This window comes from Balaenoptera acutorostrata, chromosome 2 (assembly GCF_949987535.1).
Source record: "Balaenoptera acutorostrata chromosome 2, mBalAcu1.1, whole genome shotgun sequence".
Taxonomy (NCBI): Eukaryota; Metazoa; Chordata; class Mammalia; order Artiodactyla; family Balaenopteridae; genus Balaenoptera; species Balaenoptera acutorostrata.
Window position 1 is genome coordinate 146,038,521 of NC_080065.1, and position 14,957 is coordinate 146,053,477.

Here is a 14,957-nt window from a genome sequence, read left to right on the forward strand (position 1 = left end):
TGATATCTCATTGTAGTTTTGATTTGCATTTCTCTAATGATTAATGATGTTGAGCATTCTTTCATGTGTCTGTAGGCCATCTGTATATCTTCTTTGGAGAAATGTCTATTTAGGTCTTCTGCCCATTTTTGGATTGGGTTGTTTGTTTTTTTGTTACTGAGCTGCATGAGCTGCTTGTAAATCTTGGAGATTAATCCTTTGTCAGTTGCTTCATTTGCAAATATTTTCTCCCATTCTGAGGGTTGTCTTTTGGTCTTGTTTATGGTTTCCTTTGCTGTGCAAAAGCTTTTAAGTTTCATTAGGTCCCATTTGTTTATTTGTGTTCTTATTTCCATTTCTCTGGGAGCTGGGTCAAAAAGAATCTTGCTGTGATGTATGTCGTAGAGTGTTCTGCCTATGTTTTCCTCTAAGAGTTTGATAGTGTCTGCCCTTACACTTAGGCCTTTAATCCATTTTGAGTTTATTTTTGTGCATGGTGTCAGGGAGTGTTCTAATTTCATACTTTTACATGTACCTGTCCAATTTTCCCAGCACCACTTATTGAAAAGGCTGTCTTTTCTCCACTGTATACGCTTGCCTCCTTTATCAAAGATAAGGTGACCATATGTGTGTGGGTTTATCTCTGGGCTTTCTATCCTGTTCCATTGATCTATATTTCTGTTTTTGTGCCAGTACCAAACTGTCTTGATTACTGAAGCTTTGTAATATAGTCTGAAGTCAGGGAGCCTGATTCCCCCAGCTCCATTTTTCGTTCTCAAGATTGCTTTGGCTATTCGGGGTCTTTTGTGTTTCCATACAAATTGTGAAATTTTTTGTTCTAGTTCTGTGAAAAATGCCAGTGGTAGTTTGATAGGGATTGCATTGAATCTGTAGATTGCTTTGGGAAGTAGAGTCATTTTCACAATGTTGATTCTTCCAATCCAGGAACATGGTATATCTCTCCATCTATTTGTATCATCTTTAATTTCTTTCATCAGTGTCTTATAATTTTCTGCATACAGGTCTTTTGTCTCCTTAGGTAGGTTTATTCCTAGATATTTTATTCTTTTTGTTGCAATGGTAAACGGGAGTGTTTTCTTAATTTCACTTTCAGATTTTTCGTCATTAGTGTATAGAAATGCAAGAGATTTCTGTGCATTAATTTTGTATCCTGCTACTTTACCAAATTCATTGATTAGCTCTAGGAGTTTTCTGGTAGCATCTTTAGGATTCTCTATGTATAGTATCATGTCATCTGCAAATAGTGACAGCTTTACTTCTTCTTTTCCGATTTGGATTCCTTTTATTTCTTTGTCTTCTCTGATTGCTGTGGCTAACACTTCCAAAACTATGTTGAATAATAGTGGTGAGAGTGGGCAACCTTGTCTTGTTCCTGATCTTAGTGGAAATGGTTTCAGTTTTTCACCATTGAGGACAATGTTGGCTGTGGGTTTGTCATATATGGCCTTTATTATGTTGAGGAAAGTTCCCTCTATGCCTACTTTCTGCAGGGCTTTTATCATAAATGGGTGTTGAATTTTGTCGAAAGCTTTCTCTGCATCTATTGAGATGATCATATGGTTTTTCTCCTTCAATTTGTTAATATGGTGTATCACATTGATTGATTTGCGTATATTGAAGAATCCTTGCATTCCTGGGATAAACCCCACTTGATCATGGTGTATGATCCTTTTAATGTGCTGTTGGATTCTTTTTGCTAGTATTTTGTTGAGGATTTTTGCATCTATGTTCATCAGTGATATTGGCCTGTAGTTTTCTTTCTTTGTGACATCTTTGTCTGGTTTTGGTATCAGGGTGATGGTGGCCTCGTAGAATGAGTTGGGGAGTGTTCCTCCCTCTGCAATATTTTGGAAGAGTTTGAGAAGGATAGGTGTTAGCTCTTCTCTAAATGTTTGATAGAATTCGCCTGTGAAGCCATCTGGTCCTGGGCTTTTGTTTGTTGGAAGGTTTTTAATCACAGTTTCAATTTCAGTGCTTGTGATTGGTCTGTTCATATTTTCTATTTCTTCCTGGTTCAGTCTCGGCAGTTTGTGCATTTCTAAGAATCTGTCCATTTCTTCCAGGTTGTCCATTTTATTGGCATAGAGTTGCTTGTAGTAATCTCTCATGATCGTTTGTATTTCTGCAGTGTCAGTGGTTACTTCTCCTTTTTCATTTCTAATTCTATTGATTTGAGTCTTCTCCCTTTTTCTCTTGATCAGTCTGGCTAATGGTTTATCAATTTTGTTTATCTTCTCAAAGAACCAGCTTTTAGTTTCATTGATTTTTGCTATTGTTTCCTTCATTTCTTTTTCATTTATTTCTGACCTAATATTTATGATTTCTTTCCTTCTGCTGGCTTTGGGGGTTTTTTGTTCTTCTTTCTCTAATTGCTTTAGGTGCAAGGTTAGGTTGTTTATTCGAGATGTTTCCTGTTTCTTGAGGTAGGCTTGTATTGCTATAAACTTCCCTCTTAGCACTGCTTTTGCTGCGTCCCATAGGTTTTGGGTCGTCGTATCTCCATTGTCATTTGTTTCTAGGTATTTTTTGATTTCCCCTTTGATTTCTTCAGTGATCACTTCGTTATTAAGTAGTGTATTGTGTAGCCTCCATGTGTTTGTATTTTTTACAGATCTTTTCCTGTAATTGATATCTAGTCTCATAGCGTTGTGGTCGGAAAAGATACTTGATACGATTTCAATTTTCTTAAATTTACCAAGGCTTGATTTGTGACCCAAGATATGATCTATCCTGGAGAATGTTCCATGAGCACTTGAGAAAAATGTGTATTCTGTTGTTTTTGGGTGGAATGTCCTATAAATATCAATTAAGTCCATATTGTTTAATGTATCATTTAAAGCTTGTGTTTCCTTATTTATTTTCATTTTGGATGATCTGTCCATTGGTGAAAGTGGGGTGTTAAAGTCCCCTACTATGATTGTGTTGCTGTCGATTTCCCCTTTTATGGCTGTTAGTATTTGCCTTATGTATTGAGGTGCTCCTATGTTGGGTGCATAAATATTTACAATTGTTATACCTTCCTCTTGGATCGATCCCTTGATCATTATATAGTGTCCTTCTTTGTCTCTTGTAATAGTCTTTATTTTAAAGTCTATTTTGTCTGATATGAGAATTGCTACTCCAGCTTTCTTTTGATTTCCATTTGCATGGAATATCTTTTTCCATCCCCTCACTTTCAGTCTGTATGTGTCTCTAGGTCTGAAGTGGGTCTTGTAGACAGCATATATATGGGTCTTGTTTTTGTATCCATTCAGCCAGCCTGTGTCTTTTGGTGGGAGCATTTAATCCATTTACATTCAAGGTAATTATCGATATGTATGTTCCTATTCCCATTTTCTTAAATGTTTTGGGTTTGTTATTGTAGGTGTTTTCCTTCTCTTGTGTTTCTTGCCTAGAGAAGTTCCTTTAGCATTTGTTGTAAAGCTGGTTTGGTGGTGCTGAACTCTCTCAGCTTTTGCTTGTCTGTAAAGGTTTTAATTTCTCCATCAAATCTGAATGAGATCCTTGCTGGGTAGAGTAATCTTGGTTGTAGGTTTTTCTCCTTCATCACTTTAAGTATATCCTGCCACTCCCTTCTGGCTTGCAGAGTTTCTGCTGAAAGATCAGATGTTAACCTTATGGGGATTCCCTTGTGTGTTATTTGGTTTTTTTCCCTTGCTGCTTTTAATATGTTTTCCTTATATTTAATTTTTGACAGTTTGATTAATATGTGTCTTGGCGTGTTTCTCCTTGGGTTTATCCTGTATGGGACTCTCTGTGCTTCCAGGACTTGATTAACTATTTCCTTTCCCATATTAGGGAAGTTTTCAACTATAATCTCTTCAAATATTTTCTCAGTCCCTTTCTTTTTCTCTTCTTCTTCTGGGACCCCTATAATTCGAATGTTGGTGCGTTTAATGTTGTCCCAGAGGTCTCTGAGACTGTCCTCAGTTGTTTTCATTCTTTTTTCTTTATCCTGCTCTGCAGTAGTTATTTCCACCATTTTATCTTCCAGGTCACTTATCCTTTCTTCTGCCTCAGTTATTCTGCTATTGATCCCATCTAGAGTATTTTTAATTTCATTTATTGTGTTTTTCATCATTGCTTGGTTCCTCTTTAGTTCTTCTACGTCCTTGTTAAATGTTTCTTGCATTTTGTCTATTCTATTTCCCAGATTTTGGATCATCCTTACTATCATTATTCTGAATTCTTTTTCAGGTAGACTACCTATTTCCTCTTCATTTGTTAAGTCTGGTGTGTTTTGACCCTGTTCCTTCATCTGCTGTGTGTTTTTCTGTCATCTCATTTTGCTTATCTTACTGTGTTTGGGGTCTCCTTTTCACAGGCTGCAGGTTCGTAGTTCCCGTTGTTTTTGGTATCTGTCCCCAGTGGCTAAGGTTGGGTTGTGTAGGCTTCCTGGTGGAGGGAACTAGTGCCTGAGTTCTGGTGGATGAGGCTGGATCTTGTCTTTCTGGTGGGCACGTCCACGTCTGGTGGTGTATTTTGGGGTGTCTGTGGCCTTATTATGATTTTAGGCAGCCTCTCTGCTAATGGATGGGGCTGTGTTCCTGTCTTGCTAGTTGTTTGGCATAGGGTGTTCAGCACTGTAGCTTGCTGGTCATTGAGTGATGCTGGGTCTTGATGTTGAGATGGAGATCTCTGAGAGATTTTTGCTGTTTGGTATTACGTGGAGCTGGGAGGTCTCTTGTGGACCAGTGTCCTGCAGTTGGCTCTCCCACCTCAGAGGTACGGCCCTGATGCCTGGCTGGAGCACCAAGAGCCTTTCGTCCACACGGCTCAGAGTAAAAGGGAGAAAAAATAGAAAGAAAGAAAGAAAGAGGCTATAATATAGTGAAGTAAAATAAAGCTATTGTAAAGCAAAGCTATACAGACAAAATCTCACCCAGAAGCATATACATATACACTCACAAAAAAAAGGAAAAGGGGAAAAATTAATATCTCCTGCTCCCAGAGTCCCCCTCCTGAATTTGGGATGATTCGTTGTCTGTTCAGGTGTTCAACAGATGCAGGCACATCACGTTGTTTGTGGAGCTTTAATCCGCTGCTCCCGAGGCTGCTGGGAGAGATTTCCCCTTCTCTTCTCTGTTCGCACAGCTCCCGGGGTTCAGCTTTGGATTTGGACCCGCCTCTGCATGTAGGTCACCTGAGGGTGTCTGTTCCCCACCCAGACAGGACGGGGTTAAAGGAGCAGCTGCTTCGGGGGCTCTGGCTCACCCAGGCCGTGGGGAGGGAGGGGTACGGAGGAGGCGGGGCGAGCCTGCGGCGTCAGAGGCCGGCGTGATGTTGCACCAGCCTGAGGCTCGCAGTGCGTTCTCCCGGGGAAGTTGTCCCTGGATCCCGGGACCCTGGCAGTGGCGGGCTGCACAGGCTCCCGGGAGGGGCGGTGTGAAGAGTGACCTGTGCTCATACACAGGATTTTTGGAGGCGGCAGCAGCAGCCCCAGCGTCTCACGCCCGTCTCTGGGGTCCGCGCTGATAACCGTGGCTCGCGCCTGTCTCTGGATTCTGCGCTGTTAGCCGCGGCTCGCGCCCGCCTCTGGGGTCCGCGCTGATAGCTGCGGCTTGCGCCAGTCTCTGGAGTTCATTTAGGCGGCGCTCTGAATCCCCTCTCCTTGCGCGCCGTGAAACAAAGAAGCAAGAAAAAGTCTCTTGCCTCTTCGGCAGCTGCAGACTTTTTCCTGGTCTCCCTCCCAGCCAGCTGTGGTGCGCTAACCCCTTCAGGCTGTGTTCACGCCGCCAACCCCAGTCCTCTCCCTGCGATCCAACCGATCCAACCGAAGCCCGAGCCTCAGCTCCCAGCCCCGCCCGCCCCAGCGGCTGAGCAGACAAGCCTCTCTGGCTGGTGAGTGCTGCTCGGCGCCGATCCTCTGTGCGGGAGTCTCTCCGCTTTTTCCTCTGCGCCCCTGTTGCTGTGGGGTCCACGCTGATAGCTGCGGCTCGCGCCCGTCACTGAAGTTCGTTTAGGTGGCGCTCTGAATCCCCTCTCCTCGCGCATCAGGAAACAAAGAGGGAAGAAAAAGTCTCTTGCCTCTTCGGCAGCTGCAGACTTTTTTCCCGGACTCCCTCCCGGCTAGCTGTGGTGCACTAACCCCTTCAGGCTGTGTTCACGCCGCCAACCCCAGCCCTCTCCCTGGGATCCAACTGAAGCCCGAGCCTCAGCTCCCAGCCCCGCCCGCCCTGGCGGGTGAGCAGACGAGCCTCTCGGGCTGGTGAGTGCTGCTCGGCGCCGAGCCTCCGTGCGGGAATCTCTCCGCTTTGCCCTCCGCACCCCTGTTTCTGCGCTCTCCTCCGTGGCTCCGAAGCTTCCCCCCTCTGCCACCCGCAGTCTCTGCCCGCGAAGGTCCTTCCTAGTGCATGGAAATCTTTCCTCCTTCACAGCTCCCTCCCACTGGTGCAGGTGCCGTCCCTATTCTTTTGTCTCTGTTATTTCTTTTTTCTTTTGCCCTACCCAAGTACGGGGGGAGTTCCTTGCCTTTTGGGAGGTCTGACGTTTTCTGCCAGCGTTCAGTGGGTGTTCTGTAGGAGCAGTTCCACGTGTAGATGTATTTCTACTGTATCTGTGGGAAGGAAGGTGATCTCCGCGTCTTACTCTTCCGCCATCTTCTCCCCTCTCACCTGCCAGTTTTGTAGCATTGTTCTCAGAATTGTGATTCCTAGTTTGAATTTGGTAGAATAGAAGCACCTTCTTGGCTGACAAACATTTTGGAGGTTGTGGTAGGGCCAAGCAGATTTTGTTGATTAGCGATTCTTCACCCAGAAAATTGCCCCTATTATAGGATAATTACAATAATTACAAACCTATCTGATGGGGCTTAATTTGTAATGGTGATTGATGATGATGATAATGATGGTGGTGATGAGGAGGAGGATACAGTGTTGGAATGCGAAATAACTCCAAATGGGTAGCAGGCTCTATGGAACCAGGATCCAGCGATTGACCACATTTGCAACTAGCAGTGACCACCAATGACAACTCTTTGCCCTTAGCAGCTTTCAGCCTTGGCAGTCACACTTTGTGCTAAATTAAGATGTTCTCAGGCTGAGTGATGGAGTGTAGCATCACTGGAAATCAGACCCCCAGGTGCTGGAAGCCACTGGAGCCTGGCACATAGGCCGAACCACTTGGCAGTACAACGTCCCCCTCGGGAAGCAAACTGGAAGTGAAATAAATGAACTTGACAGTGTTTGCTATTACCAAGCATAAAACTGTTTCCCATAAGCAATCACTTGCAAGACAGTAAGAGAATTCTGTCCTCTAGAGAAGGGGTCCCCAGTGAGAAGGTTAGAACCTCCTGGTAGATCTCAGGGTCTTCCCAAGTAGCTCTTAGATGCCAGAATGTAGCATCCTTCACCTTCGCCTTATTAACATCAAGAGCTGATTCACCTCTAAGCCAGTAGTAACCACCACACACCCCGTACCCACCCATCCTCCAAGCTTTGATGGATCTCCCACAGGGAGGTCAATTCAACTCCCTCTTCTGGCCCTCTTGAGAATCTTAATTCAAGACCTCTCCATATCATTCAAGTACCCTCCACACCTCTATCCATCCCAAATCTTCATGGAGTAATATTTACTCTTCTAAAAAGACTGACCTCCTGTAACTTATAAAGGCAACCTCATTATTTGTAAGTCATTTGACCACAGTCAACTTCAAATTGGCTATGAACACTCATTCATTTATTCATTCCTTTAGCACAAATTTATTCATCATCTACTGTGTGCAGAGCTCCAACAGGTCAGAAATTGAGAGTTCAAACTGTGTCAGGTTCACCAGCATAGCACGGTACCTAATCCATGACTTGGCACACAGCAACATTCAACAAACACTTGCCAAATAAATTAATAAAAGGGTTACAAGAAATTTAGCATAAAACCCTGTGCGTCAAGGAGCTTGCAGAAAGTGCCCTGCTGTGTAAAACTGAAGAAAAGGATCACTAAGATCCCTCCCCACTCTAAAATTCTAGAATTCATGGTTTTAAGTCTTGGTTACAAGGTAGATGAAGATAGATAGATGAACCTATATATCAAAAGGTTAAATGACAGAACGGGAGATGTCACAAAGCGTTCAATAATAAGGCTCATTTAAGAGATAAGAATTGAAAGTACTGAAAGTGACTAGAGGAGGGAGAGATCCCTGTGGCCTGGGGAAGGAAGTAAAAGAAGGATTTGAGGAGGAGATGGGACTTGAATGAGACCTTGAAGTAAAAAATGCTTCTAAAAGTGATGCAACCATTCTATTTACTTATCACATATCTTTACATTCATCATTATTTATTGAGCACCTAATATACGCCAGGCACTCTCTTTTGGTGCTAGGGGCACTGCAATGAACAAAATGGACAAACTCCACGCCTTCATAGAACCCCCCTTCTTATGGGGAGAGCAGATAATGTACAAAATAAATATTTAGTGGGCTGGATGGTGCTAAGTGCCATGGAGAAAAATAAAGCAGGGAGCAGGGATGGATGTTTGGAAAAGAATAGAGTGATGATCTTAAATAAAGTGATCAGGAAGGCCTAGTTGCAAACACAGTATCTGAGTGAAGATCTGAAGGAAATGAAGGAGTGAGACTTGCAGATGAAGAGCACTGCCAACAGAGAGAGCAGCAAGTGCAAAGGCCCTGGGGTAGAATGTGCCTAGTGTGTATGAAGAGCAGCAAAGAGGCCACTTGGCTGGAGCTGAAAGAGGGAGGGAGAGACTAATCAGAGAGAAGGTCCAAGAGGTAACATAGGCCAGATTAAGAGGGCCTCGTAGGCTATTGTGGAGACCTTTGAACCTCAGGTTGATTGACCTTTGAACCTCAGGTAACTCACGAGCTACTTGTCATCCATTCTCCCTTGCAAAGGAGGGGACTGAGGCTCAAAGAGCTGATGTGACTTGCCAAGGATTATACGGAAAACAGTTAGCAGAGCCAGGATTCAAACCCAGTCCTACCTAGCCCCTTCTTCACCTGACTCTACCCTTCCCTCTCTCACTACTGTCCATTCATGCATCTGCATGTGCATGCTCACACACACCACATTCACACACACACACACACACACACCTGCACACACACACAGTCACACACACAGTCACACACACCACCCACTCCACTTTCAGTCCTCCAACGTGCCAAGCTCTTCCCACGCACACCTGCCTTCACAGCTGCTGTTCCCTCTAACCAGAATGCTCTTCTCCCTGCTCTCTGTCTGACCAGTGAATCTTTTGTGCCTTTGTTCAAATGTAAGGACCTCAGAGAGGCCTTCCCTGACCCTCTGATGTAAACTGCCTCTGCCCCTTACCTTCTCTCTGAAAGCCCATGGACCTACCTCCCTTTGTAATTGCATATTTATTTGTGGGTTAGTTTAACTTCTTCCCTCCTCCCAGGCTGTATCTCTACTCATTGCCTAGCCCAGCGCCTGGCTCATAGGAGGTGCTCAACAAACACGTACTGAATCAATGAAAAGACCAAAAGGGTAAAGAAGACAAAGTAGGAAGAACCCAGAGAGGTTTCCAGACATCTCTAGGGAAGAGAAACCAATGGCTGCAGTGAGAGAGATTTGGGGCTGTCTCTGGACCTGGATCCTTCCTCCTTGATTTTGGAATGATACCCTACAAAGCCCATCTCTGGCTGTTCCACAGTCTAGTATTTGGGTTGGCTTTTTTTCCGTAAGAGCTTACAGGAAAACCTGAACGAATTTTTGGCCAGCCCATACATTCATCACGTGACTCACACCCCCATCCTCCCACCCCCAGCAGCCTCTAGAATGAATGTTATTTGGAGTAATTGGCCAAGTACTTAGAAAATGCTAAGGTTTATTTTTAAATGTGATTAGGACCTGTCTCTTGTTTTCTGGAAAATCACGTGAGCTTCTCAGAGATACAAAATACAATCATTAAGCACTCCTAAGACCAACTTTTTTTCATCTTGTCTTTACAACAAGCTTGCTAAGTTGGTTTAGGGCAAATCATAACCATCCCCATGTGACTGATAGAAAAACTGAGACTTAGGGGTGATTAAATGCACCATCTGAGTCCAAATAGCTGTTTGGTTGCAGAGCCAAGGCCTGGTGCATTTAAACCATGCAGCAGCTGTGTCCACCCTACCTCCCTGCCTCCCACTATAAATTACACATCCCTCTCCCATGGAAATAATTCAGATAGTCCCCCAAACAGAAGACAATTCTAGCAAAAAGAGCCACTGCCTTCTTGATTTGGTATTTTATGTGGTGGCAGGCAACCAGTCGTTCTAACTAGGCCACAGGAAGCCTATTTCTCTTTAAGAACCCATTAGCAAGCTGGCAAAATCTCATCCCATTACCATGTAAATAAATAAGGATAAATTTCCCCACCTTAGCTTCCCAGGGCTGGACCAAAGCTCTCCCCCTCTGCACATTTTTGATAACCTACTCATTCTGGAATACCTCACAATTAAAGACAGCGTGCACTGGAAGTCAATAATTCGTCATGGAGGGGGAAGAAAGGATGAGATAATTAACATTCTCTGGCTGGCTCTGGCGGGGAAATAGCTTAGTAAGCACAGGACATTTTCTGGGGCTGTTTCCATCACGAGGGTAGAATAAATAAGCCGGATCCTTTTGCTCTCTGAACTTGAAGGATCATGTCAGGCTGGTTGGCCCCAGGCTTGGTTGAGCTGGGTGCAGCCTTTCCACCTATGGTTAAGGAAGATGACCAGCAAATGCAGCCACAGGGTGGCAGGGGGTGGGTGGGTTACAGGAAGTCGGCAGAGGGTGCTTCCAAGCTGCTTCTCCTTAAGCTTCTAGCCCACAGCCCAAGCTTCCACTTTTCAATTAACTGCTCTCTGATCTCCAATGTTTTTCTTCCCCGATCTCCTTTATCAAGTCTAGTAACCTCACTGAGCCTTCCTTAGTTTGCCCTTCTGTAAAAGGGGAAGGTAATGCATAGCAGGGAGAGTTAATGAGGATTGAAACATCATCATTATCTTTATCATCATCATCATCATCATCACTAGCCTTTATGAATCATTTATAATGTGTCAGGTTTTATGATGTGCTAAATGTACTTCATTTGCACTATTACATTTCATGCCTACTGGGATAAATGGCCACTCTTTAAACCCCAAACAAAAATAAGCTAGAAATAGATTTTTTTAGAAATTCTGTGTCACACAGTGGGAAATAAACTAATGAAACACATAACCCCAAGGGGGATGGTGCAGGCAGTTGGAGAGGGTTTGGGTGTATTTATGCATGACAGGGCCATAAATGGGTGCTGGGATATACCTAACCTTTACGGTTGACGTCAGGAGGGAAGTGGTTTCTCTGTCTCTTAAGCAAGATCAAGAGTGGGTACAGCATGACTGTGCCCTCTGGGTGCCCATCCCATGGGACCTCTGTTGGCAGCAGAGTGTCGGTCTGAGTGGACCACGGGTCTGCCCCAGTATGGCAATTCCTATATTTTATGGTGTTATGATTCTTAAGATAAAAATTTTTCTCAGCTATTACTTTGGTTTCTATGCTGATCCACTGACCGCTAGCCCAGTCTCTTTGTTCCCTCTAAATTCTGCTTTCTTGATCTGAGTAGTGAAATTTTGGTGGCAATTCACTATAGCAAGTCAGAAAGGAATTGTCCTAAAATGTTGGAATGCTTTAACTAGCACGTGGAAAGTTGTCCCCCATACGATCCTTACTTACACACCTTAACACCTCCACAGCTGTCTTTGCCTCCTTCCCTGATGGAAGGATCATCCTCCTTCAGTCTAAGGCTAATCCCTCGGGCACTTTGGATCCCACCCCCAACACGTACCTCCTCAGAGACCTGACTGCATCATAAACTCTCCCTCTGTCCTTCATCTTCAGCCATCCCCCAGCCCCCTAGCTGGCTCCTTCCCAGAAGCAACTAAGCTTACAGCTCTCTCTCATCTTAAAAAATAAAGTCCTCCCTTGATCCCCCATCCTTTTCCAGCTATTATCTTATCTCTTTCCCCATCAAAGCCAATGATCTAAGGAACTTGTCTCTCCTTATGTCTTTAATTCCTCACGCCCCACTATTTCTCCCTGCAGTCAGACGGGTTCCACTCCTCTTCTGCCTCTGAAACTGCTCACACCATGACTGTATTCTTGATGATCAGATCCAGCAGTCTTGCTCTGTGATGATGGACAGGAAGGGTTTCCTTCTTGAAACTCTACTCTCGATTTCCCATCACTAGATTTTCTCATATTTCTCCAGGTCCTCCTTTTCACTTTCCTTCCAAGATTTCCCCTGAATTGAGCCCTTTCCAGGCTGTCCTAACCTCTCACTTGAAGCTGTCTTACTGGAAGATCTTATGCTATGGTCCAGTCCATTTGCCAGTGACTCGCATCATGTTCAATTCTCCATCCCACATGTTTTCTCAACTCCTGTACATCCCCATCTGGATATCCCACAAGCCTCTTGCATTGGTTTCCTATTGCTGCTGTAACAAATTTCCACAAACATAATAGTTTAAAACACACAAGTTTATAATATTACATTTCTAGAGGTCAGAAGCCCAAAATCAGTCTCAGTGGGCTGAAATCAAGGTGTCTGCAGGGCTGTGTCCCTTCTGGAGGATTCAGGGGAGAATCCATTTCCTTACCTTTTTATCTTCTATAGCTGCCTGCATTTCTTGGCTTATGACTCTGAAACTTCAACTTATGCTTCTGTGGTCATAGCTCCCCTGACTCTGACCCTCCTGCCTTGCTCTTATAAGGACCCTTGTGATTGCATTGGATTCACCCAGATAATCCAGGATAATCCATCTCAAAATCCTTAACTTACATCTGCAAAATCTCATCTGCCATGTAAAGTAACATAGTCACAGGTTCTGGGAATTAGGATGTGGACATCTTTGGGCAGTCATTATTCTGCCTACAGCACCAATCAAACTCAGCATATCCAAACCTCTTTCGAACTGAGATGCCTCTATCTTGGTGATGAACCATCATCCGCCCCACTGGGCCAGCCAGAAACATGGCATCATCCTTGGCTCCTCCTTTTCTCTCATCCCCCCATCCAGTTAATGAGCCTGTCCTATTGATTCTTACTATCTCTCAACTAAATTCACTTCTTTCCACCTCTACTACTGATACCTTGGTTTGAGCCATCATTACTTCTAATCTGGATTACTACCACAAGCTCTTCACTGCTACTCTTGTCTCCAATTGTTGTCCAGAGTTTTCTTTTGAAAACACAAACATTAATTCTCCTAAAACTCATAAAGTTCCACTACCACTACCAGGACACAATCCAAGCTCCTTAACGTAAGCCCCCTCGTGATCTGGCCTCTGCCTACCTCATCTCCTGATACCCTCCTCCTGCTCTCTTAGCCTTTAACCACATGGAACTACTAGCAATTCCCTACTAAGGCATTTGGACATTTGAACATGCTGGCACATCTCCCCTGCATTTCCTTTCCCACCACCCCGAAAGCTTTTCACCTGAAAATTCCTTCTTTAAAACTAGCTCAGTTACCACCTCCTCCAGAAAGTCTTCCTGATGTGATAGACGGCAAAACTGGCCTGAATTCCTCCCTCCTCTCTGTATTCTCACCCTTTGCAAGGTGGCTGAATAGCTCCTCCAGTTAAGAGGTAGAATCTACTTCCCCACCTTTTGATTCTTAGTATGACAATGTGACTTGCTTTGGCCAATGGCAATGGAATTTTAACAGTTGTCCCACAGAGAGAAACTTACAAAAGCATTTGCACTTTTTTGTTCTCTGCTTTCACCATGAGTGCCTGCCCAGACTAGCCTGTTGGAGGATGAGGTACCTGGAACAGAACAGAGTTAGAGCAGAACAGACCCCAGCCAAGGCCATCACTGACCAACCAACAGCCAGTCCATGCCCAAATGTGTGAGAGAGCCCAGCCAAGATCAGCTGGACCAACTAACTGACCTGCAGCTGACCACAGAGATTTGAGTGAACCCAACCAAGACCAGAAGAACCAACCAGCTAACCCAAAGACTCATGAACTAAATGAATGCTTGTTGAAGCCACTGAGTTTTGGGGTGATTTGTTATGCAGAATTATTTTGGTAATAAATAACTAATACACCTGACCTCCAGAGTAGGTTAGGTGCCTTTTCTCTGTGTTCCCATGTCAAGCTTGGTGTACCCCTGTCATAGCTCAGCAGGTGTCCTACTATATTGCAGCTGTCTGATTACTGTCTTTCCTACTAGCACACACTGTCCATGAGATCAGGGTCTGTGTCTAATTCATCCTCAACTTTGTATCTCAGTGCCTAGCATAGTAGCTGACACACAAAAGACCCTCAATAAATATCTGATAGATAAATTGTAACAGAGCAACTATGGTATTTTTTTTTCCATCTCATTATGGTTGAGTTGGCATTTGCAATTTACAAATGCTTTTGTTTATCATTCAAAATAAATAAGCCCTCCCCCCACCCCCTCACCCCCAAAGAGAAAGAGGTAAGTGTTCAATCTAGATGCAAGGGATAGTTTGTATAACGAGAGGGAAAGGCATGTACAAAGACAGAGGTTGGGAGTGAGCCTGCCAGATAAATGTGTTTAACAAGAGCAGAGCTTCATGAGAATCAGCAGTTAGCACAGCTGGGCTTTACTCCCAACTCAACTGCTTATTAGTGGTTTTATCCTGCAGGAATTAAATCACCTTTCCGAGCCTCAGTTTCCTCATCTTTAAATTTATTTATTTACTTATTTATTTATTTATGGCTGTGTTGGGTCTTCGTTTCTGTGCGAGGGCTTTCTCTAGTTGCGGCGAGCGGGGGCCTCTCACTATCGCGGCCTCTCTTGTTGCGGAGCACAGGCTCCAGACGCGCAGGCTCAGTAGTTGTGGCTCACGGGCCCAGTTGCTCCGCGGCATGTGGGATCTTCCCATACCAGGGCTCGAACCCGTGTCCCCTGCATTGGCAGGCAGATTCTCAACCACTGCGCCACCAGGGAAGCCCTCCTCATCTTTAAAATGGGGAAAGTAGTACCAACCTTGTGGAGTT

General features: G+C 44.3%; 1 protein-coding gene across 1 annotated transcript in view; it reads left to right on the top strand.

Moving 5' to 3' along the window:
- The first annotated feature begins 5,593 nt into the window (after window positions 1-5,593).
- ADRA1B (adrenoceptor alpha 1B) overlaps window positions 5,594-14,957 on the top strand; it is a 255,747-nt gene continuing 246,383 nt past the window's right edge. The window contains exon 1 of the mRNA XM_057541728.1: window positions 5,594-5,841. The gene's annotated coding sequence lies outside the window, so the exon portion shown is untranslated. The remainder of the gene's footprint in view (window positions 5,842-14,957) is intronic.